The sequence below is a fragment of the Electrona antarctica genome (assembly GCF_951216825.1).
Source record: "Electrona antarctica genome assembly, contig: scaffold_33, whole genome shotgun sequence".
NCBI classification, from domain to species: domain Eukaryota; kingdom Metazoa; phylum Chordata; class Actinopteri; order Myctophiformes; family Myctophidae; genus Electrona; species Electrona antarctica.
In genome coordinates, this window is record NW_027638147.1 from 731,239 (window position 1) to 758,276 (window position 27,038).

Below are 27,038 nucleotides of genomic sequence, written 5' to 3' on the forward strand. Positions count from 1 at the left end.
TTCTAATATTATTTGCCAATTTCGGCAATATTTGACTGGTTTTATAATAGCCGCCTAGCAGTGAAGGTATTTTCTATTCTATTTATATTTATATATTTTGTTGTTTAAGCCTTAAACAAAAATGGAATATAGGCCTAATAGGAAAACAACTTTAAGGTATTACTTTTTTTTACTTTACCATCACCCTGGGCTTTCACCTGAAAGCCCAGGGTATCTGGGCTAAGCTCAAGAACTTGTTTCCAGCCAGGCCCTGCTCATAGAACACATTTCATCGTAGTGGTTCAACGCCTGGTTCAAGGGCACTTCAGCGGTGGTAATTTTAACGTGTCGGACCGCTGATTCGAACTGGCGACCTTCCGGTATCAAGACCGCTCCGCTATCCGCTCGGCCACCGCTGCCACCTAAGAAACAATGCTTTACCATTACAAAATGTATCTACATATGTTAAACATTAATGCAATGAGAGTAATTGTCAACATCTCTAATTACCACGAGTAATTCAATAAACAACAACATCAAATAGCTGAATAAATAAAATAGGTTTCTCTGACACAGTGGCAGATTTGGATTACATTTGTAGGATTAGAGCCTAGTATCACACACAGGTCTGCATAATAGTGCGTTCACACGGGCAGATGCAAAGATACAGTCTACCATTCATTGTCAATGGAAGCCAGCATGAAGATACAAAGATGCATCTGACGTTTGTGGCTGCTGCAAAAGCTACAAATTGAAGCTTAGCTGGGTTCAACTTCCAGATGCAAAGCTACAAAGCTACGACTGTAGCTGCAATGACACACGTCACTACGGACGCACGCTGGATGATGTCACCGACCGTGTGAGCAACAGATTTTACAAAGCAACAACACATCCAATTATGCTGTGATCTTTGCATTTTCGCATCTTTTGCATCTGCCAGTGTGAACGCAGCATTATAGATCTATCCTGTTTGACCTGCTTTCAGAGCCCCTTGAAGCATGGCAGTTTCCCAGCTTTGTGGAGGTAGAGCAATGGCTGGACAAACGCTGAAATCATGGATACTATACAGTATGTGATGATATATACGATGGTTTCAGCAACTATGTTGGAATAATTCAGTAGTGTAAACACAACAATGGGAATACAGCTCATTATAGCCACTGACATTACCACCAAGCTGATCAGAATGATTCTAAAAGCTCTTCTCTTCAGGTCGTTTCCCTCCCCACTGTCCCTCTGTCCTTCTCCTGGTCCAGGCTGTTTCAGAGCTCTGAGGACCGAGAGGCAGCAGAAACACACCACAGAAATGCACACCACCCAAAAGCCCAACAAGAAGTAGTGAGGATACACCGTACTACCGAATATAACAGTTAACAAGCTGACTGCAAGCCCCGTCAGCCACACAGCGCAGCAACAGGCCACCCTGTACCGAAGAGCTTTGTACCTGAGAAACACCACAGGGTGAACCACCGCTATGTAACGCTCCACACAGATACAACACTGGAACGATGGGATGGAGAAGAAGAAAAACAAAGCAAAAGTAAAGTTAGTAATCCATTGCAAAATTGAGTTGTATGTGAAGAGCCAGGCAAAGTCAATTACATCGGTCAAGGTAGAGAGGATCACAGATACAATCAGGTTGAGATAGAAGAACTCGGAGGCGATCGTCCCACCAGCTCCACTCAGTATCAGCCACAGAACGTAGCTGTTGAAGGGGAGACCCAGGAGCTTGATAGAGCCGATAGTAATCTGTAGGGCCAGAAATGAGGATGCGGAGGAGACGGAGGAGTTGGTGCCATTCGCCAGTGTGTCGTTCATCTTCAGGCTCTGTGTGTGTCCTGTAACCGGTACAGAAGATGGATTTGAGCACAGTTGACCTGATATAACAATGACACAAGTAGTGATGGGAGATTAATTGGCAAACACATCAGTATCGGCCGATTTGAGTTGTTTTTAGATTAATCGGCATCGGTTTGATTAATCAATCAGACCGATTAATTAATCGGTCCGATTAATCGGTCTGTCTTTAGTCTTTACAGATAAAGAAGCCCAAAGTAACAGCTTGAACAGATCTACAAGCTCACAATATTAAATATAAAGGTATTAAAGTTAAATCTGACTTGCCTAAGCCTGCAGTGCAGACACCCTGTTACATGTAGTTTTCAGAATGGACAAAATTATTATATATATTTTTAATACAGAATGAGATCATATCGACATCGGTAATATCGGTTATCGGCCATAACAGCAATTAATTATATCGGATATCGATATCGGCCAAAATGTCTCCGTCACATTCCTAGACACAAGTTAACATCTTTAACAACTATTCTCAATGTTCTTCTGAAAACAACAACTATTCTAATGAAAACAAGGTTAAAGGGATCTCACCTTTTGATGCCAGCAGAGTGTCTCAGATCTCTGAGTTGGTGTTTTGGTGAAGTCTCTTCGTCCGACGGTCACTTTCTTCCTGATGAGAGCAGATCCTCCAAATGATGAACTCTGTGCTTTGCCTTCTCTAGCTATACCTTTCCCTGCTCCTCCTCCCACTAATGTTTGTTTGTTGCACACCTGCACTTAAAAGCATGTTCATATTCCATTGGATTCATGGAAAGGTAAATAATCTTTATGCAAACTTTGTCCTTAGTTGGATAACCTCGGGCAACACCTATGTACCGATAATTTGTTTATTAACCCATGACACAACCCATGACCCTGCAGGTGTAACTATGACTGATAGTCATAGATATAGATGGATGGATGGATGGACCCCTGGTGTTCTGGGGTAGCCATGCTCCAATATACAGTACAGGTATATACAAATTGGGAGTCACTGCTTCGATTGGCCCATTGATCAGGCACCATGTGCTACAAATGAGTGGGCTTGTAGCTCTTCACTATATTCTAAATTTAGGGCCGTAATAACCTTTCTGCTCTGTTTTTCTACTCTTAAATTTCATTTTTGGTGTTCTCGTTTATAATTGTCTTTATTATGCTCTGTGTCTTGAAGTCTTAATACCTCATGTTTATTTTATTTAAAAAAAAGTTGCCATCCTGTATAGTTTAGTCTAAAATAGGCCTGCATGTGACATTCAAATAATGTGTAGTGCTCGATGATGCAGAAACTACCACAGATGGATGTTCAATGCAAAATTCTGTCCCAGACATCAACATGTTTGAACTGAAGCGAGACTCATAGGAGCTGCTGTCACCACAACCTCTAACGTTAAAGGGGTATCAGCCACACACCAAGCTAATAATAATCTTTATTGTTCTGAAGGATATTCATCTTCAAAGTTATGTTCAAACACCCACATCAAAACAACAAATAATGTAGGGGCGGCGCTGGCTCAGGGGTAGAGTGGCTGGATGGTAACCGCAAGGTTGCCAGTTCGAACCTGGGCTCCCCCAGAGTTAGTGTCGAAGTGTATTGAGTAAGACGCTGAACCCCTAATTGTCTCCACCAGGCCGAAGGCATGGGGAGAGAGTATGTTTTGCACTCCGTCCGTGTGTGTGTGTGTGTGTCCTTCCGTCCTTCCGTCCGTCCGTTATCAGCTAATCTCCGGCACCGTTGGCCCGATCCATGCCAAACTTTGCACTCCCTGGATGCCAACGACGAACCTCTGCCCAAAATATTCCTCAACGGCCTGTTATAGCGCCACCATGAGGCCGATTTAAGCAAAACACATTCATGTAGATAACTCGTACACATTTTATCCATACATCACACAATTCGGTATACACTATCTCCATAGTCAACACAGATCTGCACAATTTCCCATCTTCCATCCTGATTGGCTTCCAAAGCTCACATGATTGGTCCAGTTCGAACAAAATGCCACAAATCACAAACACAGTGTCCAATTTCCATCAAATTATACACGCACATTTCCACTAGGCCGAGGACGACATGCCACTATTTTTTTTCCAAATCAGCCTCACGGTGGCGCTATAACAGGCCAATTCCTGTTTTTACCTATAACTGCATCGACAACTTATGTATGCGCACTCCCTAGAGGCCATGGAAAAACATTTTCCCTGCATCCCTCCACATCTGCCGGTTATAGCGCCACCATGAGGCTGATTTCTGCAAAACACATTGTTTATGTTAGTCGCACAGATTTCATCCAAATCTCACGCAAATCGGTACACATGATCTCTGTAGTCATGTGATCAAGACGAGCCTGTTGGATTTCTCAGATTCTACACTGATTAGCTAAGATTGCCTTCCAAAGTTTTCAGGAGTAGCCCGTTATGTACAAAATGCTGCACATGTCCTGCTCATCCAGAATTCTATCCTCAGAGATGCTATGAGTGATCTGGCTCTGCATTTCCTCAACAAAATGAAGAATTGTTTTGCAAAAAACAAACAAACAAAAAAACATGTTTATATTACTCCTAAACATTTTGCCAAACATCACACACACTCCTATCCTCCTAGTGGAGACCTGTGCCCAGAAGGGCACCTTTTCTAGTTGCTCCTGATTTGCTGGTTGGTGCCTTGCGTGGTTTCCGCCACCAACGGTGTATGAATGTGTGTGTGAATGGTTGAATGTAGTGTACAATCTACGTAAAGCTCCTTGGATAAAGGCGCTATATAAATGCACCATTTACCACATGACACCAAGACAATACAAAAACATGAGGTCCCCACTGTACGGTATAGAGCACCATCACGGTGGGGCAGTTTATTTAATGCTGCGATGGCTGAGGGGACAAAACTCCTACTAAAACTCACCATTTTCCACAGCAATGTTCTGTATCTTTGTCCAGATGGCATGAGTTTAAAAATCACACCCGTGTGAAGTAAGTGGTGCAACTCCATGTGGCGGTCCCCGGGGGGTCCCCGAAACTTAAAGGCCTACAGGAACGCGCCCAGGGTGCCGGCCCGGTTACGATGAGCCGGACCACGTCTGAAGCGGTCGAGAAATGACAGAGTTGGGGGTCCCCAGGGGATCACTGTACTGTACTGTACTGTACTGTACTGTACTGTACTGTACTGTACTGTACTGTACTGTACTGTACTGATACACCTGAAATCATCATATATACAGTTAATATATGTGTGTGTTAGGCTGCACAACAGTGACACTTGGTTTTGAAAACCAACCAAATGCCATTTTCGTGCTCAGACTTTTTGAGTGGTGTAAACCACTCCTACAACTGGCTTTTGTGTGCATAAAAAAATGACCATGGTTGCTATGTTCAAAATAATTTCTGACGTAATTAAATCACACCCGGGTGAACTGGATGACCGTAGCAACCGTGGTCATTTTCTCTGCACAAAAAAAGCCAGTTGTGAAATCACATCCGGGTGTGATACATACATTTATCAAAAATGATAGCTTTTTTTACTTAACATATTTTGTGTGATTTCATTACGTCAGACATTACATCAGACCACAGCTGATCATGCTATATAAAACCTTACACCACTCAGTTCACACGGGTGTGATTTTTCTTTTTTACAGTCTATGGCTCAGACACAGCCAGGCAGCCAGGCACACACACAGCTACCTAATGAAGTGGTTGCACCACTTAAAAAGCGCTACAGAGGATGATCAGTGCCATTTGATATTGAAAGTGCTTAGACGCCATATCCTGGATGGACACTGAATTTTATGATATTGTTTATTACACAGACATGGAGAGCCCTGTGACAGAACAGACACTCTATTACAATGAGTATATCAGAATATAGAGCTTTATCCTTGACCTTTTAACAAAAAACAAACAAACAAAAGTCCCATGCTCAACACAGAGCCTAAAGTGATTTCACATACACACCCATAGGTCCATAGGTAGCGCCACACCTGCTACATACACTTGTCACTGTTCATATGCAGCAAACTATGTGCAAATGTAACAGAGTTCCCTTTTCTAGTTGATTCATACAATGGGAAGCACCAAGCAACGTCTCTCTTCACAGACAACTCCAGCCATGACAATAATTCCACAGTATTCGTAATGGGTTACAGTAGTTTGTCCTATGTTTGGTTCTGTATGTTTAAAGTCAATACACAGCAAAAAAAGGAAAAGTAAAAAACTTTCTTCACTAGATTTTTATTTTCCATCGATGCTTCATGTTCCATCAGTGACACACTATTAATGATGATGAAAAACAGATAAATTAGTAGTTAATGAACAGGTCATATCAGACCAGATCAAGTCATTTCCCCAAATTCAAGGTATTCTGAATTTGGTAGATCTGCTTTTAGCTTCTGTGGCCCTATACATGGAATGACCTGCAAACGACATTACAATTGACCACATTGGTACCCCTGAGTCATTTTAACACCTTGGTGACCATACAGATCCCAACAATATGTAACTGTTTTTAGATCGTTTTGAAATTTATCTTAGCTTTTATTTGTAACCATATGTAATTCACATGTATACCTCTTCTGATGTATTGTGATGTTTTTTATATGATATTGTATTACTCAACGACACTGAAAATGAGTTTAATTACTCGAGGTAATTTCGAGAATAAATAAAACTTGAATAGAGAGTGGGTAATAATCCGTCACACATGTGTCATGTTCCATTGTATGAATAATCCAAATGATTGAATTAAACAAAGTTCATGAACAGGTCATATTATTTAGACCAGTGGTTCTCAACCTTTTCAGGCCACGACCCCCCAAAATAATCCTTTTGGACTGGTTCCGCAGATACATGTTGTGATAACAGCTGATTTACAAGCTCGTTGTGAGCATGCAGATCAGCTATGTTCACAATCTTTGCCTCTTTCTTATATTATTTGCCAATTTCTCATATTTGACTGGTTCTATAATAGCCTATAGTTTGTTGTTCTTACTTTTGATGCAGTGATGGTCGTTTCTATTATATTGAATTAATATCTTTTTTTTTTAGGTATTACTTTTTTTTTTACTTTACCGTCACCTGGGGGGGGGGGGGGGGGGGGGGGGGGGTTCACCTGAGAAACAATGCTTTTCCATTAAAAGAAAGAAATCTACATATGCTAGTAATTGTCAACATCTCTAATTACCACGAGTAATTAAAAAAACAACAACATATCAAATAGCTGAATAAATGAAATAAAATAGGTTTCTCTGACACAGTGGCAGATTTGGATTACATTTGTAGGATTAGAGCCTAGTATCACACACAGGTCTGGTAATGCTGCGTTCACACGGGCAGATGCAAAGATACAGTCTACCATTCATTGTCAATGGAAGCCAGCATGAAGATACAAAGATGCATCCGACGTTTGTGGCTGCTACAAAAGCTAAACATTTAAGCTGAGCTGGGTTCAACTTTCAGATGCAAAGCTACAAAGCTATGACTGTAGCTGCAATGACACACGTCACTACGGACGCACGCTGGATGATGTCAACGACCGTGTGAGCAACATATTTTACAAAGCAACAACACATCCAATTATGCTGTGATCTTTGCATCTTTTGCATCTGCCAGTGTGAACGCAGCATTATAGATCTATCCTGCTGACCTGCTTTCAGAGCCCCTTGAAGCATGGCAGTTTCCCAGCTTTGTGGAGGTAGAGCAATGGATGAACAAACGCTGAAATCATGGATACTGTATATAGTATGGTTTCAGCAACTATGTTGGAATAATTTAGTAGTGCAAACAGAATAGTGGGAATATAGCTCATTATAGTCAGTGACATTACTACCAAGCTGATCAGAATGATTCTAAAAGCTCTTCTGTTCAGGCCGTTTCCCTCCCCACTGTCCCTCTGCCCTTCTCCTGGTCCAGGCTGTTTCAGAGCTCTGAGGACCGAGAGGCAGCAGAAACACACCACAGAAATGCACACCACCCAAAAGCCCATCAGGAAGTAGTAAGGATACAAAGTATCGAATATAACAATTAACAAGCCCCGTCAGCCAGACAGCGCAGCAACAGGCCACCCTGTAGCGAAGAGCTTCGTACCTGAGAAACACCACAGGGTGAACCACCGCTATGTAACGCTCCACACAGATACAACACTGGAACAATGGGATGGAGAATAAGAAAAACAAAACAAAAGTAAATTTAGTAACCATGAACAAAATGAAGTTGTGTGTGAAGAGCCATGCAGAGTAAATGACATCGGCCAAGGTAGAGAGGATAACAGATACAATCAGGTTGAGATAGAAGAACTCGGAGGCGATCGTCCCACTAGCTCCGCTCAGTATCAGCCACAGAACGTAGCTGTTGATGGGGAGACCTAACCTGACTCCGCCAGATGGGGCAGCAGAGAGTACCCAGTGTTTCTCTGCTGCCCCATCTGGCGGAGTCAGGTTAGGGGAGACCCAGGATGAGCTTGATGGAGTTGATAGCAGTGGTATAAAGACGCCATATCATGGATGGACACTGAATCTTATATGATATTGTTTATTAATCTTCTCACATTGTTTATTACACAGACATGGAGAGCCCTGTGACTGAACAAACACTCTATTACAATGAGTATATCAGAATATAGAGCTTTAACCGCTTAACAAACAAACACACAATAGTCCCATGCTTAACACAGAGCCTAAAGTGATTTCACTTATACACCCATACAGGGCGCCACACCTGCTACATACTGTACATAATGTCACTGATCATGTGCAGCAAATGATGTACAAATATAACCAAGTTCCCTAGTTGATTCATACAATGGGAAGCTCCAAGCAATGTCTCTCTTCACAGACAACTCCAGCCATGACAATAATTCCACAGTATTCGCATATATCCAACGGGTTACAGTAGCCCAAACATTTAGACTCTCGTAGAGGTTTTTTTTTATTCTGACGAATCTCTCTACGAGAGTCTAAAAGACTAGTCCCTTAAAAAAAGTCTCGTGTTTACGTTTGTGCCTCAAAATCACTCTTACCTTGTACAAATGCAAAATCTAAAATCGAAATAGTTTTGCCCCACATGTCCGGCGGGTGTTCGGAAAACAATTACACCCGTAGGGACCGTAGTTTTCAATAAAAAAATATTTTAATCCACTCCGTCCATAGCCTACTCTGTCTCGGAATCTGGCGGCCATCTTGGTTTTCTCTCCATTGTAAATGCGCAACAGAACCCTGGCCACTAGGGGCGCGGCCAATGTTCTGTTGCGCATTTACAATGGAGGAGTATGGACGGAGTGGATTAAAATATTTGTTTTATTGAAAACTACGGTCCCTACGGGTGTAATTGTTTTCCTAGGGTTACAGTAGTTTGTTGTTGTCTTCTATGTCTTCATAGTTGTTGTCAAAATGACAAACCCAAAACATCAAGGTAGAGCAGGGGACAACGACGTGAAGCACCGGACAAAGATTTATGTTCTGACAGTTAGTTTGTGCAAGGAGTCCAGTATTTATAGGTGGTGGGTTGATTGTAGCAGAGTTCACAGGTTTGTAATTGGCTGGGCTGATGAGAGTGGAACCAGGTGTGTAACTAGGACTGAGGGCTGCAATGGGAAGTGGGAGTGGCTGAAGTGGAAAGACAGACACAACTGGGCAGAGGGAGAGATACAGAAAGAGGGGAATAAACAGAGGGCCAGACCATGACAATACTAAACTTACGTACAATCATGTTTGCTTGTGCATATCACATTCTACGTTGCCTGTAGATGTCCCTATCATCAGATAGGTCATTTGTTAAATAATGGCTTGACGTACTTGACCTCACCACAAAACTTAAGGGCTGTACCAGACAGAAAAAAGACTGGAAATGACAGTTTACTCTCTTCCTTCACATCTTGTCTTTTACAAGTATACTACTGCACACCCTAAGTTGCAATGCAAGTTCAATTTGTGGTGGGTCTTCTGTACAGGACTGGTCAAGGCCTAACAACAAATTAGTATATTGTCAAATCCTCAAAGTCTCATAGCTAATTGTGCTCTATTGTTCTCATTTCATCGCTTATCTATATTTACAGTGAAATACCATTGTGTAATGTGTAGGCCATGTGTCCATAGTGTAAGGCATTATTAATTCATGACCAGGATAAGTCAGGATAAATCAGGATACGTCATTATCCGTATAATAATCATATCCTATATCCATCATTACATTGCTATTAACAACAGAGACACAATAACAGCAACAACTGTATTTGTGTAAACCTGGAAAACCTGGACAACTTTAAGTCATTGTTCAGGTTGTGTTCCTCTGAGGGAATGAGGAGCATGCAGGTGTGTGGAATTAGTTTGAATAGGGTTCGACTGCACTTTTATTCAATGTTTTTTCAAATGCTAAATAATGAACAAACCCCACATTCTTTCCCCAGGTTAAAATGTAAACAGGCTAAATGATGATGGCTGATGCTTCATTCACTATAGACAATGCATTCAAATGCAGAGATTAAACGTGTTAATGGTCACTGGTTGTCTGGCATTGGACAGATCACCTGTTAATAATCACATTACCTCTTTGACTGAGTTTCAACAGAACTACAGAAGTCTATGACACTTATTATCATCCTTTGTGAAATGTTAAAGGTGCTGTAACTTGTAAGGGAAATGTTTTGTTAAAATAGCTCTACTAATCATTGCTATATTGTTTGTTCAGTAACAGAGGTCTTCCCACGTCTCCATACCCATTTCACTAACATAATTATTACTATTTCATAATGTGAAATGTGTTAATAATAAAATTGACCAGTACTATGAAGAGAAGAAGGCCCATGGGCCAAATCTGAAATGGTAACCAGAGAATTGGCCATTTGAGATGCATGGTCTGAGTAGGAAAGAGAGAGAATACATCTTGTGATGTCAACGTGCAATGTCAAATATAAAAAGAGACAGAAATGCCTCATCAAGTAGAAAAACTAGAAAATAAAAAAAATGAATTAAAGTAGTTTCGTCAGGATAAGTTCAATTAATCTAACATGGTTAAAATGGTGTTTGAAAATACAATGGGAAGCTTGTATATGGACGTCTGTGACTCCTTTCATATATTTGACCAATGGCTGTAGCCATAATATATAAGAACGTACACAATATGTATTTTGTAACACGTTTTATTTCATCCATACTTACACATGTATGTACAAAATGTGATTACGTGCTAATTTATTTCCTGTTTCTAATTTAAAATGTCTTGAAAATGTCCAATAAGAAAATCCATTAACAAGTTAAACAAAATCAACAAAAAAAATCATTTGGGTTTCTCTCCAGTGTGATTTCTCTGGTGGCTTTTAAGGTGTGCCATTTGAGAGAAGTGTTGTCCACACTGATCACATCCATAGGGTTTCTCTCCAGTATGAATTTTCTGGTGTCTTTTAAGATTTCCTATTATAGAGAAGTGTTGTCCACACTCATCACATCCATAGGGTTTCTCTCCAGTATGAATTCTCTGGTGTTTTTTAAGGTCAGACAAACAAGAGAAGCGTTTACCACACTGTTCACATCCATAGGGTTTCTCTCCAGTATGAATTTTCTGGTGTCTTTTAAGATTTCCTATTATAGAGAAGTGTTGTCCACACTCATCACATCCATAGGGTTTCTCTCCAGTATGAATTCTCTGGTGTTTTTTAAGGTCAGACAAATGAGAGAAGTGTTGCCCACACTGATCACATCCATAGGGTTTCTCTCCAGTGTGAATTCTCTGGTGTTTTTTAAGGTCAGACAAATGAGAGAAGTGTTGCCCACACTGATCACATCCATAGGGTTTCTCTCCAGTGTGAATTCTCTGGTGTATTTTAAGATTTCCCATTATAGAGAAGTGTTGTCCACACTCATCACATCCATAGGGTTTCTCTCCAGTATGAATTTTCTGGTGTGTTTTAAGGCTTGACATTTGAGAGAAGTGTTGTCCACACTGATCACATCCATAGGGTTTCTCTCCGGTGTGAATTCTCTGGTGGCCTTTAAGGCTGTGCATTCGAGAGAAATGTTGTCCACATTGATCACATCCATAGACTTTCTCTCCAGTGTGAATAATCTGGTGGCTTTTAAGGCTGGACATTAGAGAGAAATGTTGTCCACACTGATCACACCCGTAGGGTTTCTCTCCAGTATGAATTGTCTGGTGTTGTTTAAGTCTAGACATTGTAGGGAAGCGTTTACCACACTGATCACATCCAAAGGGTTTCTCTCCAGTGTGAATTATCTGGTGTGTTTTAAGATTTCCCATTATAGAGAAATGTTGTCCACACTGATCACACCCATAGGGTTTCTCTCCAGTATGAATTCGCTGGTGTTCTTTAAGTCTAGACATTGTAGTAAAGCGTTTACCACACTGATCACAGCAGTGGCATTTTTGCTTAGCCAAGCTTCTTTGTTCATTCACCTCTGGTAGAACAGGGACGCCAGACTGATGATGCAACACTGAATTGGAAACAAAGACAAAGGAAATGTTGTTTAGAGGCATTCCTGGACTTAAAATAGTAACACCTATATTGTTAAGTTAATGTACCCTATTATCAATTTAGCATCCATTTATAATTCGATTCTACAATCATTTTATATTTTAGAAAATACATGACAACAGGTAGTCAATGCTAAAATAAATAAAAACAAACAAATGACTAGATAAATCCTTATGGCATAGTGTATATCCATATAGACACAGTAAGTAACTTACAGAGGTCTTGATGATCCTTGGGTGTGTTGAGAGAGTTCATCTTCAGCTGAAGTCTGGAGTCCACAGTCAGATGTGATCAGAAAGTATAGATATCCTGGAGGAGTTGTGGAGAACAACTACAAACTCTTCTTATACTGGAGAGCCTGAGGTGGAACCACTAACTGCTTGGTGTTGATTGGCCAAAGAGTGGAACAATACAGTCATCAGCCACCAATCTCAACCTAACAAACTGCTGCATGTGCTCCACCCCTCTCTGACTCCCCCCCCAGGTCATGCTCTATGCAACATTCTAGAAATAAACTGCTAACTGTGAGATTGCTTTGTAAGCTTCATATTTAATATATGAATCGATCTATATCCAATATAGAGTATCTGGCTATCTGGATAATATATGTATAGTCTAACAATATTGAATAAGTGGATATTAATTATAATTAATTGTTACTGCAGCAGAGCCATAAGAGGATTGCTCCACATTCTTTCAGTAACATAGAACCAGCTCTGTGTGAAGAAACAACAAGAAAAACTGTTTTCCAAAATACTATTTGTCTTCCAAAACACAAACTGCCACCCACCCCCTAAAATGATTGCAAACAGTCTTCATTCTAACCCTAACCCTACACAAGCCTTCACATCTTGTCTTTTACAAGTATAAGACCGCACACCCTGTACGCACACCCCAACTTTAGTCAAGTCAAGTCAATTGTATTTATATAGCACATTTAAAAATAACAGCAGTTGACCCTCTATCACAGTGCAATAGTAGAACAAACAAACAAAATAACAACAAAAACAATGAACAACAATAAACAATAAACGTCACACTGTATTAAAAGCCAGACTAAAATGGTCCAAAATCTGTGTGGAAGATTAATAACCCAAATTAATGTATTAATAAAAATAGTTCATGAACAGGTCATATAATTTAGACCAGTGGTTCTCAACCTTTTCAGGCCAAGACAAGACCCCCCAAAATAATCCTTTTGGACTGGTTCCGCAGATACATGTTGTGATAACAGCCGATTGAAAAGCTCGTTTTGAGCATGTAGATCAGCTATGTTCACAATGGTTGCCTCTTTCTAATATTATTTGCCAATTTCGCCAATATTTTACTGGTTTTATAATAGCCGCATAGCAGTGAAGGTATTTTCTATTATATTTAATGTATATCTTTTGTTAAAGCCTTAAACAAAAAATAAATATAATAGAAAATAAAACTTTAAGGTATTACTTTTTTTTACTTTACCATCACCTGGGGGGCGGGGGGGGGGGGGGGCAGATTTCACCTAAGAAACAATGCTTTACCATTAAAAATGTATCTACATATGTTAAACATCAATGCAATGAGAGTAATTGTCAACATCTCTAATTACCACGAGTAATTCAATAAATTCAATAAACAACAACATATCAAATACCATCCAAAAGCCCATCAAGAAGTAGTAAGGAAACACCGTATCAGATATAACAATTAACAAGCTGACTGCAAGCCCCGTCAGCCAGACAGGGCAGCAACAGGCCACCCTGTACTGAAGAGCTTTGTACCTCAGAAACACCACGGGGTGAACCACCGCTATGTAACGCTCCACACAGATACAACACTGGAACGATGGGATGGAGAATAAGAAAAACAAAACAAAAGCAAATCTATTAGCCATGTCCAAAATGAAGTTGTATGTGAAGAGCCAGGCAAAGTACAAGACATCGGTCAAGGTAGAGATGATCAGGTTGAGATAGAAGAACTCAGAGGCGATCGTCCCACCAGCTCCACTCAGTATCAGCCACAGAACGTAGCTGTTGATGGGCAGACCCAGGATGATCTTGATGGAGTTGATAGTAATCTGTAGGGCCAGACCGGTGTTGTCATCTGATGAAAAAGAGGGGATGGAGGAGTTGGTGCCATTCGCCAGTGTGTCGTTCATTCTAAGGCTCTGTGTGTATCCTCGTAACCGATACAGAAGATGGATTTGAACACAGTTGACCTGATATAACAATGACACAAGTTAACATTTTCAACAACTCTTCTCAATGTTCTTCTGAAAACAACAACTATTCAAATGAACAGTGAACACCAGTGTAAATTATTTTGATTTAGTCTTAGTCTTTTGAAAACACACATTTAGTCTTTAGTCCCATTTAGTCTTCTGAAAGTATTTGTTGTTAATCTAGTCTAGTCTTAGTTGTTTAGTATTAGTAAAATACATAGGTTTGAATATGCAATACAGACACAGATTTATTCATTTTCATTTTATTTTTTAGTGTCAAATGACACAATGAAGAAACATATTTATTTTTCAGTCATTTGATACTTAAAAATAAAACGAGACATGTTTCATGTACATGACCTTGATCTTATGGCCTGCTCTCCTGAAAAGGTACGGTATATACAGTGCAGACTGCAGATATGACATCATTCAAGGCAAGCTGATCTACAATTTTCTTTAAAAATAGATCCACGGAACACATAACTCTTAACACTTTGATTGCTACAAGATCTCGACAGGCCTATTTGGATGTTGCTACCGTTTAACATTGCACAAAGGCCTTGTTCGGGGGCCCACAGCAAAATGTTCTCTTATAGCGAGAATCACACGCATACATCAAAAGAAAGCTGAACTTGTCCACTTCAATTAAAAAAATACATTTTGATTTTACCATGTTCCATTCTGGAGATATTGACCTTTTTGCAACACCTGCATTTGCCTGGAAGTGGTTATCTTGAACAGCGAGCAGAGTTATGGATGGTTTAAAGTCAGAGACATTGACAGGCAGATATAAAATTGAACCCAATAAATATCCTATACATCCTATACACCGAATGAAAGCCCTGAATGTGTACTTTTACGAGGAAAACAGTAAACATTGATCCCATCTACAGTTAGACAGTAATTGGTTATTGAATGCAGCTTGTGCCCACCAGATAACTTCAGAGACTAAGACTAAATGTGTGTTTTCAAAAGACTAAGACTAAATCAAAATAATTTACACTGGTGTTCACTGTTCATTTGAATAGTTGTTGTTTTCAGAAGAACATTGAGAAGAGTTGTTGAAAATGTTAACTTGTGTCATTGTTATATCAGGTCAACTGTGTTCAAATCCATCTTCTGTATCGGTTACGAGGATACACACAGAGCCTTAGAATGAACGACACACTGGCGAATGGCACCAACTCCTCCATCCCCTCTTTTTCATCAGATGACAACACCGGTCTGGCCCTACAGATTACTATCAACTCCATCAAGATCATCCTGGGTCTGCCCATCAACAGCTACGTTCTGTGGCTGATACTGAGTGGAGCTGGTGGGACGATCGCCTCTGAGTTCTTCTATCTCAACCTGATCATGTTAAACATCAATGCAATGAGAGTAATTGTCAACATCTCTAATTACCACGAGTAATTCAATAAATTCAATAAACAACAACATATCAAATACCATCCAAAAGCCCATCAAGAAGTAGTAAGGAAACACCGTATCAGATATAACAATTAACAAGCTGACTGCAAGCCCCGTCAGCCAGACAGGGCAGCAACAGGCCACCCTGTACTGAAGAGCTTTGTACCTCAGAAACACCACGGGGTGAACCACCGCTATGTAACGCTCCACACAGATACAACACTGGAACGATGGGATGGAGAATAAGAAAAACAAAACAAAAGCAAATCTATTAGCCATGTCCAAAATGAAGTTGTATGTGAAGAGCCAGGCAAAGTACAAGACATCGGTCAAGGTAGAGATGATCAGGTTGAGATAGAAGAACTCAGAGGCGATCGTCCCACCAGCTCCACTCAGTATCAGCCACAGAACGTAGCTGTTGATGGGCAGACCCAGGATGATCTTGATGGAGTTGATAGTAATCTGTAGGGCCAGACCGGTGTTGTCATCTGATGAAAAAGAGGGGATGGAGGAGTTGGTGCCATTCGCCAGTGTGTCGTTCATTCTAAGGCTCTGTGTGTATCCTCGTAACCGATACAGAAGATGGATTTGAACACAGTTGACCTGATATAACAATGACACAAGTTAACATTTTCAACAACTCTTCTCAATGTTCTTCTGAAAACAACAACTATTCAAATGAACAGTGAACACCAGTGTAAATTATTTTGATTTAGTCTTAGTCTTTTGAAAACACACATTTAGTCTTTAGTCCCATTTAGTCTTCTGAAAGTATTTGTTGTTAATCTAGTCTAGTCTTAGTTGTTTAGTATTAGTAAAATACATAGGTTTGAATATGCAATACAGACACAGATTTATTCATTTTCATTTTATTTTTTAGTGTCAAATGACACAATGAAGAAACATATTTATTTTTCAGTCATTTGATACTTAAAAATAAAACGAGACATGTTTCATGTACATGACCTTGATCTTATGGCCTGCTCTCCTGAAAAGGTACGGTATATACAGTGCAGACTGCAGATATGACATCATTCAAGGCAAGCTGATCTACAATTTTCTTTAAAAATAGATCCACGGAACACATAACTCTTAACACTTTGATTGCTACAAGATCTCGACAGGCCTATTTGGATGTTGCTACCGTTTAACATTGCACAAAGGCCTTGTTCGGGGGCCCACAGCAAAATGTTCTCTTATAGCGAGAATCACACGCATACATCAAAAGAAAGCTGAACTTGTCCACTTCAATTAAAAAAATACATTTTGATTTTACCATGTTCCATTCTGGAGATATTGACCTTTTTGCAACACCTGCATTTGCCTGGAAGTGGTTATCTTGAACAGCGAGCAGAGTTATGGATGGTTTAAAGTCAGAGACATTGACAGGCAGATATAAAATTGAACCCAATAAATATCCTATACATCCTATACACCGAATGAAAGCCCTGAATGTGTACTTTTACGAGGAAAACAGTAAACATTGATCCCATCTACAGTTAGACAGTAATTGGTTATTGAATGCAGCTTGTGCCCACCAGATAACTTCAGAGAAGACATGGACGTGAACTCCTCAATATTCACAAAATAAGGCCTATAGCGACATATAAATACTATATACCGTATGAAACAGAAGACTCTCTGCTTTCATAAGAAAAAAACTTCTACTGTAGTAATAATAAAAATCACACCCATGTGAAGTGAGTGGTGCAACTCTGTCCCATATTCTGTTCTCTGCTTATTCAATACAGTTCGCTATATACGGACTGAGGCAGAAAGTCATGTAAACCTTTTATTTACAGTTTGGTCTGTAAACTTCTACTGTAATAATAAAAATCACACCCCTGTGAAGTGAGCGTTGCAACTGTTCTGTACTTATTCACTACAGCTCGCTATATACGGACTGAGACAGAAAGTCATGTAAACCTTTTATTTACAGTTTGGTCTGTAAACTTCTACTGTAATAATAAAAATCACACCCCTGTGAAGTGAGCGGTGCAACTGTTCTTTATAGTTGCGCGGTGCAACTGTAGAGAACAGGTGCACCGCTCACTTCACAGGGGTGTGATTTTTATTATTACAGTAGAAGTTTACAGACCAAACTGTAAATAAAAGGTTTACATGACTTTCTGTCTCAGTCCGTATATAGCGAGCTGTAGTGAATAAGTACAGAACAGTTGCAACGCTCACTTCACAGGGGTGTGATTTTTATTATTACAGTAGAAGTTTACAGACCAAACTGTAAATAAAAGGTTTACATGACTTTCTGCCTCAGTCCGTATATAGCGAACTGTATTGAATAAGCAGAGAACAGAATATGGGACAGAGTTGCACCACTCACTTCACATGGGTGTGATTTTTATTATTACTACAGTAGAAGTTTTTTTCTTATGAAAGCAGAGAGTCTTCTGTTTCATACGGTATATAGTATTTATATGTCGCTATAGGCCTTATTTTGTGAATATTGAGTTCGGGTCCATGTCTTCTCTGCAGTTATATCTGGTGGGCGCAATGTGCATCCACCCAGTATCCAATGTATGACAAACTGTACATGGGATCAATGTTTACTCTTTTCCTCGTAAAAGTACACATTCAGGGCTTTCATTCGATGTATAGGATGTATAGCATATTTATTGTGTTTATTGTTATATCTGCCTGTCAATGTCTGACTATAAACCTTCATAACTATGCTTTCTTTTTGATGATGATTGCCGCCTCGCCTAATCTATCTCACTGCTTTCATTGTTTTGATCGCAGTAACATTGGGGGGGGGGGGTCATGGGCACATTGGGCAGCAAAAGTCTTGATCCGTACGGCTATAAAAAGTCCCATTCCACCGTTCGGTTCAGAACTATAGTATAACGGTGAGACGCGTTGTCATCAGCTGATTTTGTTTTTCAAGCTAGTGTAGGGGAACATGCCTGGGCATGCTAGCCTGGCACGGCCAGACTTATAGCGAGGGTTCACTGATGTTTCCTCCGGGGAAGAATCTTCAGTGAATCCCCGCTATGAGGCTGGCCAAGCCAGGCTATGGGCATGCAGCTTGGGGGCGATGGAGGGGGGGAAAAGCGTCACCCGGCTGTGATGTCGACGAGAAGGAAAAAATGACTTCCACAGATGACAACACCACGGTTTAGGTCGCGGAAAAGTTCGTTATACATTACACCCGGGTCGATTACGTCCCCGACGCGTTCATTGCGGTCTTATCACTACAATTATAATGAATAAAAAAGCGTTACAATCACACGTCTGAGCGATCTCCGATTATGACGGCTCTGCATGGCGATACGTGATCCACCAACGGAACACTGTCTTGTCGTGGCGGCCCCTCGATACTGTGGTTAGTTCGTAGTATTGTAGGCTCGGGGATCGTTTGGTCGCTACAGTATGAAGAAGGAAACATGCATCTGTCCATGTGTGTTGCAGATGTTATGCATTGCAATGCCGATCTGGTGCATATGTGTTTAGGCAATAGGCAGCGTTCCGTTCAGCGTTCATCATGTTTTTTTTCCGAGAGACAGAGGAGAGCATGTACCCCCTCGCAAGATCCTCCTCCTGGAGAAACAGGAGGGGAGGGGGGAATCAAATGTCCGAGCCGAGGTGGAAAGCCTGGTGAGGCGAGGTTAGGTGAAATTTGATTCTTTTCACACATCGGCATGGGCGCATCCATTACACTGGCTTCTACACGTAAAGCGGCCCGCCCTCCTGTTTTCAGGAGGGGAGGGTTTTTTTTTTTTTTTTTTTTTTTTTCTGATCACGTGAGCGGGACTAAGCAGCAATGATAGGGCGATGGTTCTTCATTGTCCGGGTGGGTAAAAAGATGAATGAAAGTATGCTATAAAAAAGTGATTGAAACGTATTGATACGTGATCCGCACCCGACGTTTGATTAATTGATAACGTATTGATACGCGATTCGCGTCGGCTGTGTTAAGTCTGAACAAGTGAACAAGTTATCGTCTTCTACTGTCTGTACAAAATCGAAAAGATAAAGTGCAATTCTCAAAAGAATCAACAAAACATCTTGGCTGTAATATTGCCATTGCACACAATCACAGTCACATATTATGAATGATTAAAATAAAAACAGATGAATTAAAGGTATTTCATAAACAGGTCATATTATAGACAGTGGGTATTATAAATCTTCCATTGTAAGAATAATCAAAATGAATGAATAAACAATTGTTCATGAACAGGTCATAATATTTAGACCAGTGGTTCTCAACCTTTTCAGGCCGCGACCCCCCAAGAGAATCCTATTCGAACTGGGGCCTGTTCCACGAAACTTAGATTAGAGATTAAGCCGGGATTTAACAGATATCCTGTTTTAATATATCCTGGATCAGCGATTAACCGGTTTCATGAAAACTGGTTAATCTTGCCAGATTAATTTAACCAGTTAACCTGGATATGTTGAGGCTTGATTCGGTTTCATGAAAGTGATGCTACATTAGTTACCATGGAAACTAATGCTTTGGATTTAGCCTGCTCCGGACCAGGCTAACAGCCAGGTTTAACCTAATCCTGATGTCTTTACTGTTCATTAAGTAGTCAAACTAATCACAAACCAATGATGTTTTCCACACTTATTCAATTATTATGGGTATATGTTGCCTTATCGGTCTGCATTAAAGGACTAATTTAAGCACTATATAAAATCAAAGAACCAAAATATATAGGCTGCACAACATCATGACAGCTTGTGAGCTTGTAGATCAGCTGCTTTTGGTGAATGTTCCCCAGAATAGGTTTGCTGTCGTACAAGTGCACGATTAAGAAGAATTATATTATGTTTATATTATATATTATTATTATATTATTAAGAATTATATTATATTATATTATATTATATTATATTATATTATATTATATTATATTATATTATATTATATTATATTATATTATTTTTTGTAAAAGTGAAAACCACTAAATATTACCATTACTCATTGTTTTACAACATATTACCATTGTAATGTTTCAACCACTATTGAACCCATGACCCACAGTTCACCAGTCTGGCCCCTGTCTGGACAACAACCCCCTTCCCCAAAGGTAGCTCCCTCAGAGGAGGGAGTTATGGCCAAATATCACAATGCGACAATATCATTATGCTTACAATATTAAGAATTCTGTTTTAAGTTAATAGTAGTGGTAAAATGTAAACTATATTTTTGGGGTAGTTAATCATTCAGTCTATCCACTTTTGAGAGTATGTTCTCTCTGTAATTACAGCAGCAGTATTTATTTTAGAAGCTTAAGTCCTTGTATCAGTAAGTCTTGAATAGATTAGTAAAGATACGTGTGTATACTAACACTTGAAGGATCGCAAAGCAGGAGATGTAGAGATGGTCAGGCGATAAGAATGAATAATAGACATGCACAGGAAGGGCCTGGGCGTCGTAAAAGCTGGAAAAGCAATTCTGTTAAATCCCCCAACTAAAACTGGTTCAAACTACATTTGGAGTAAGACAAAAGAAAACGCCTAATTTAGTTTCAGACCTTTCCATATAACGAAGTGTCAACCAAGACACGGTGCGCTCTTTTTACTGGGGACCCCGGCTGGCTGCCATGCACCAGCCAAGCAGGCAGCCGGTGGGCTGCACCGCCGCGAAAACCACATCAGGACTTAGAGCAAGTCCCGTTTGCTAACAACTTGTGGGTTTCCATATGAAACGATTTGATCGACTTTTATACTTTATACTTTAACTAAAGAAGGACGAGTAAAGATACACTCGCGTGCAGCGCTGGAAACTAATTTATCAACTTTACCCTGGTATCCAGTTTCCGAACGCCGTTGAGGTTTATCATCAAAAAGGTGGGTCAAAGATGTATTGAGAAAACATTCAAGCTCCCAGAACGACATTCGTTTGATACAAATAGTGTTCAGAACTAATGATAGGGTGAGCTCCCTTTTGATTTAGTTTTGTCACTTAAATCTTAAATTGACGCCAACCATAGAGACTCTCCTCGCGAGAAGATCATTATTTTTCCCTCTATGTCTTCTTTCTAAAACTATTTTCTATTCTTGCATTGTGCTTGTAAATTGAATGGAGCTATAGTTGAAATTGTTGCTTGAGTAAGACTGGACTTTATAACGTTTGCCCTTGGCTATTTTGCACAACTCATGTGCGAATTAGCCAGGAGTAACCACCACAGTCTACCAAATAATAACTTTTCAACGCGCATGGTTAAGTCCTTATGGCTCATGTCCAAACTGATTTAACCATGACGCGCCCGCTCTGCTATGTTTTTATTTGAATGTATGACTATATACCGACCAGGTGCAAGTATTTTGTATCCAGTATTTCGATATAATAAATATCTCATTTTGCTGGTACAATCTAAACAAACCTCCAGACTATTCTTTGATTCTGTCTGTGTGCATTTGATTTGTTTTACATTGAGGGGAACTGTAACACATTATTTATCTACCGGTTTCAAGAACTCACGTCTTCAGATAGAGGTTTTTATGATAAGATACACAGTATGTACATAGTTTCAAATCACTTCATTCCGAGTGAAACTATATATATATTGGCAGGCTAATTGACATAATCATAATCAGCCTAATATTATTACTACACCGACACCGACTTTTGTCATCAGGGGTGTCAATATAGCTGGGGGGTGGAGCCGAGGGAAAGTTCAGAGCTCTCCCAACCGGAATAAACAGTGAAGTGTTGGGTTTTCAAACACAGATGCTTTAAATACTACTAATTTAAAAGTAGGCGTCATGGCTTGCCAGATCACAGGCACAGATCCTTGTTGCCACTCGACAAGGAACGCTACTTTAGAAAATGAAACAAGCTAGAGGCCGATTGGAATGTTTTCCTTGACTGCATGGGCATGATCCAGCACAACACAATGGACTGATATATTCGCATGGTAAGAGACACTTTTCTATAGATATGATCACTGAAACTTATCATATATACATTTTAAAAAGCCATTAATTCATCAATGATGTTTATAGAACATGTTTTAGTGAATTCCAAGTAGACTACCGACACCATTCGTTTCGACCGCACACCGATGGCTCCGTTCCAAGTTACAACTGTCTCTAAACTACTTAGAATTCACTACAATGTGTTCTATAAACATTATTGATGACTTAATGGCTGTTGGTTTTTGATATTACGTTAAGTTTAATTAATTGTCCCTACCAGGCGAGTAAACACTGCGCCGCGGTAACACAATGTTTTGTAACATGGAGGGAGAGGGAGATCGATGTCCGATTTCAGTGGTGGTTATGCTTGTGCAACTTGACGCTGCAATAAAGTATAATTAGATAAGGATACTCTGACTATAAACCACTAAACCCAGGACCCCAGCATAAACAAAAGATCTACAAACAACGCGTCGCAACGCGCTGTGAGCTCATGGTAGCCCTGGCCTGGACTGAAGTGTTTTACGCACATTCTCCATTTACACTCCTTACGGCGGCTTACGCCTACACAAATGTTCCGATTACAAATATAAAGTGCTCACCCCAGGACCATATATGTTTAATCAGTTTATGGCCATGCGCCCCTATCGGTTGGTGCATTATAACTCTGATAAAATGGTCACCGATCGGATTAAAACGCTTTTTATTGAACAATGCGGAAGACACGGGTACTATTACCCACCCGACGAGGATTGTAACATCCGTGGCTCTGGGGCGAGCACTTTATATTTGAAATGTATGTAGACGTTAACGTTCTAAATGGGAAAAGTGCATAAAACAGGTTGAAGTTCCGCTATGACAGACGAGCGCCATGTGAACCATGGCTAAATCGTCTCGTATACGTAATAATAAGTCAACTTTCCGAGGGCGAGTTTTCCAGATGTCTTTCTGATGGATTTTTCTTGGCTGTCAATATTTCTATCATCCAACACATCGCTCTGAACGTGATCCAAAGGATCATACGCTATTATAACTCTATGGGGAAGACCATTTTGTTTACCCCGGGCTAAAACCGGATGTGACGTTTGTGGGTGTTCCTGTCCACGATTGTGTCAATGTATACTATTCTATGCTATACATATGTAGGCTACTATGAAGTGCTAAGACTACATACAATGCAATTCTAGTGCTGTCTACATAACATGCTATAAGTATGTATCAGATGCTATCCAAGTCTACAAAAGTGCTATCTAAGGGGGTAGGGTAAGTGCTACGGGCCATGATGGAGTCTGAAAAGGTGGGTTTTCAGACTATGGCGGAAGATTGGGAGTGATGCTGCAGTTCTGACTGTAATGGGAAGTGCATTCCATAAGAGTTTGGGACGTGTGGAGCGTTGTCCCGGCGTTTTTAGTGAGGGTACTGCAGCTTCCCTGCGTTGGCTTAGCTTTGTACCTGAGAAACACCACAGGGTGAACCACCGCTATGTAACGCTCCACACAGATACAACACTGGAATGATGGAACGGAATGGAATGGAATGGAAGTAATGCGAAAAAACCCTGAACAAAATTAATGTGCATGTGAAGAGCCATGCAAAGTAAAAGACAGAGGCCAGGGAAGAGATGGTCACAGATACGATCAGGTTGAGATAGAAGAACTCGGAGGCGATCGTCCCACCAGCTCCACTCAGTATCAGCCACAGAACGTAGCTGTTGATGGGGATACCTAACCTGACTCCGCCAGATGGGGCAGCAGAGAGTACCCAGTGTACTCTCTGTTGCCCCATCTGGCGGAGTCAGGTTAGGGGAGACCCAGGATGAGCTTGATGGAGTTGATAGCAGTGGTATAAAGACGCCATATCATGGATGGACACTGAATCTTATATGATATTGTTTATTAATCTTCTCACATTGTTTATTACACAGACATGGAGAGCCCTGTGACTGAACAAACACTCTATTACAATGAGTATATCAGAATATAGAGCTTTAACCGCTTAACAAACAAACACACAATAGTCCCATGCTTAACACAGAGCCTAAAGTGATTTCACTTATACACCCATACAGGGTGCCACACCTGCTACATACTGTACATATGTCACTGATCATGTGCGGCAAATTATGTACAAATATAACCAAGTTCCCTAGTTGATTCATACAATGGGAAGCTCCAAGCAATGTCTCTCTTCACAGACAACTCCAGCCATGACAATAATTCCACAGTATTCGCATATATCCAATGGGTTACAGTAGCCCAAACATTTAGACTCTCGTAGAGGTTTTTTTTCCCGATTCTGACGAATCTCTCTACGAGAGTCTAAAAGACTAGTCCCTTAAAAAAAGTCTTGTGTTTACGTTTGTGCCTCAAAATCACTCTTACCTTGTACAAATGCAAAATCTAAATAGTTTTGCCCCACATGTCCGGCGGGTGTTCGGAAAACAATTACACCCGTAGGGACCGTAGTTTTCAATACAAAAAATATTTGAATCCACTCCGTCCATACTCTGTCTCGGAATCTGGCGGCCATCTTGGTTTTCTCGCCATTGTAAATGCGCAACAGAACCCTGGCCACTAGGGGCGCGGCCAATGTTCTGTTGCGCATTTACAATGGAGGAGTATGGACGGAGTGGATTAAAATATTTTTTTTTATTGAAAACTACGGTCCCTACGGGTGTAATTGTTTTCCGAACACCCACCGGACATGTGGGGAAAAACTATTTCGATTTTAGATTTTGCATTTGTACAAGGTAAGAGTGATTTTGAGGCACAAACGTAAACACAAGACTTTTTTTAAGGGACTAGTCTTTTAGACTCTCGTAGAGAGATTCGTCAGAATCGAAAAAAACATCTACGAGAGTCTAAATGTTTGGGCTAGGGTTTGTTGTTGTCTTCTATGTCTTAGTTGTTGTCAAAATGACAAACCCAAAACATCAAGGTAGAGCAGGGGACAACGACGTGAAGCACCGGACAAAGATTTATGTTCTGACAGTTAGTTTGTGCAAGGAGTCCAGTATTTATAGGTGGTGGGTTGATTGTAGCAGAGGTACACAGGTTTGTAATTGGCTGGGCTGATGAACCAGGTGTGTAACTAGGACTGAGGGCTGCAATGGGAAGTGGGAGTGGAAAGACAGACACAACTGGGCAGAGGGAGAGATACAGAAAGAGGGGAATGAACAGGCAGAGGGCCAGACCATGACAATACTAAACTTACGTACAATCATGTTTGCTTGTGCATATCACATTCTACGTTGCCTGTAGATGTCCCTATCATCAGATAGGTCATTTGTTAAATAATGGCTTGACGTACTTGACCTCACCACAAAACGTAAGGGCTGTACCAGACAGAAAAAAGACTGGACATTACAAGTATACTACCGCACACCCTAAGTTGCAATGCAAGTTCATTTGTTTCGACTTTAGAAGACAGTGGTGGGTCTTCTGTACAGGACTGGTCAAGGCCTAACAACAAATTAGTATATGGTCAAATCCTCAAAGTCTCATAGCAAATTGTGTTCTATTGTTCTCATTTAATCGCTTATCTATATTTACAGTGAAATTCCATTATATAATGTGTAGGCCATGTGTCCATAGTGTAAGGCATTATTAATTCATGACCAGGATAAGTCAGGATAAATCAGGATACGTCATTATCCGTATAATAATCATATCCTATATCCATCATTACATTGCTATTAACAACATAGACACAATAACAGCAACAACTGTATTTGTGTAACTTTAAGTCATTGTTCAGGTTGTGTTGCTCTGAGGGAATGAGGAGCATGCGTTTAATAGGGTTCGACTGCACTTTTATTCAATGTTTTTTCAAATGCTAAATAATGAACAAACCCCACATTCTTTCCCCAGGTTAAAATGTAAACAGGCTAAATTATGATGGCTGATGCTTCATTCACTATAGACAATGCATTAAAATGCAGAGATTAAACGTGTTAATGGTCACTGGTTGTCTGGCATTGGACAGATCACCTGTTAATGATCACATTATGGATGAACTGAGACCATGTTACACCTCTTTGAGTTTCAACAAAACTACAGAAATAGGTCTATGACACAGAACGTATTATTATTATCATCCTTTGTGAAATGTTAAAGGTGCTGTAACTTGTAAGGGATATGTTTTGTTAAAATAGCTCTACTAATCATTGCTATATTGTTTGTTCAGTAACAGATGTCTTCCCACGTCTCCATACCCATTTCACTAACATAATTATTACTATTTCATAAT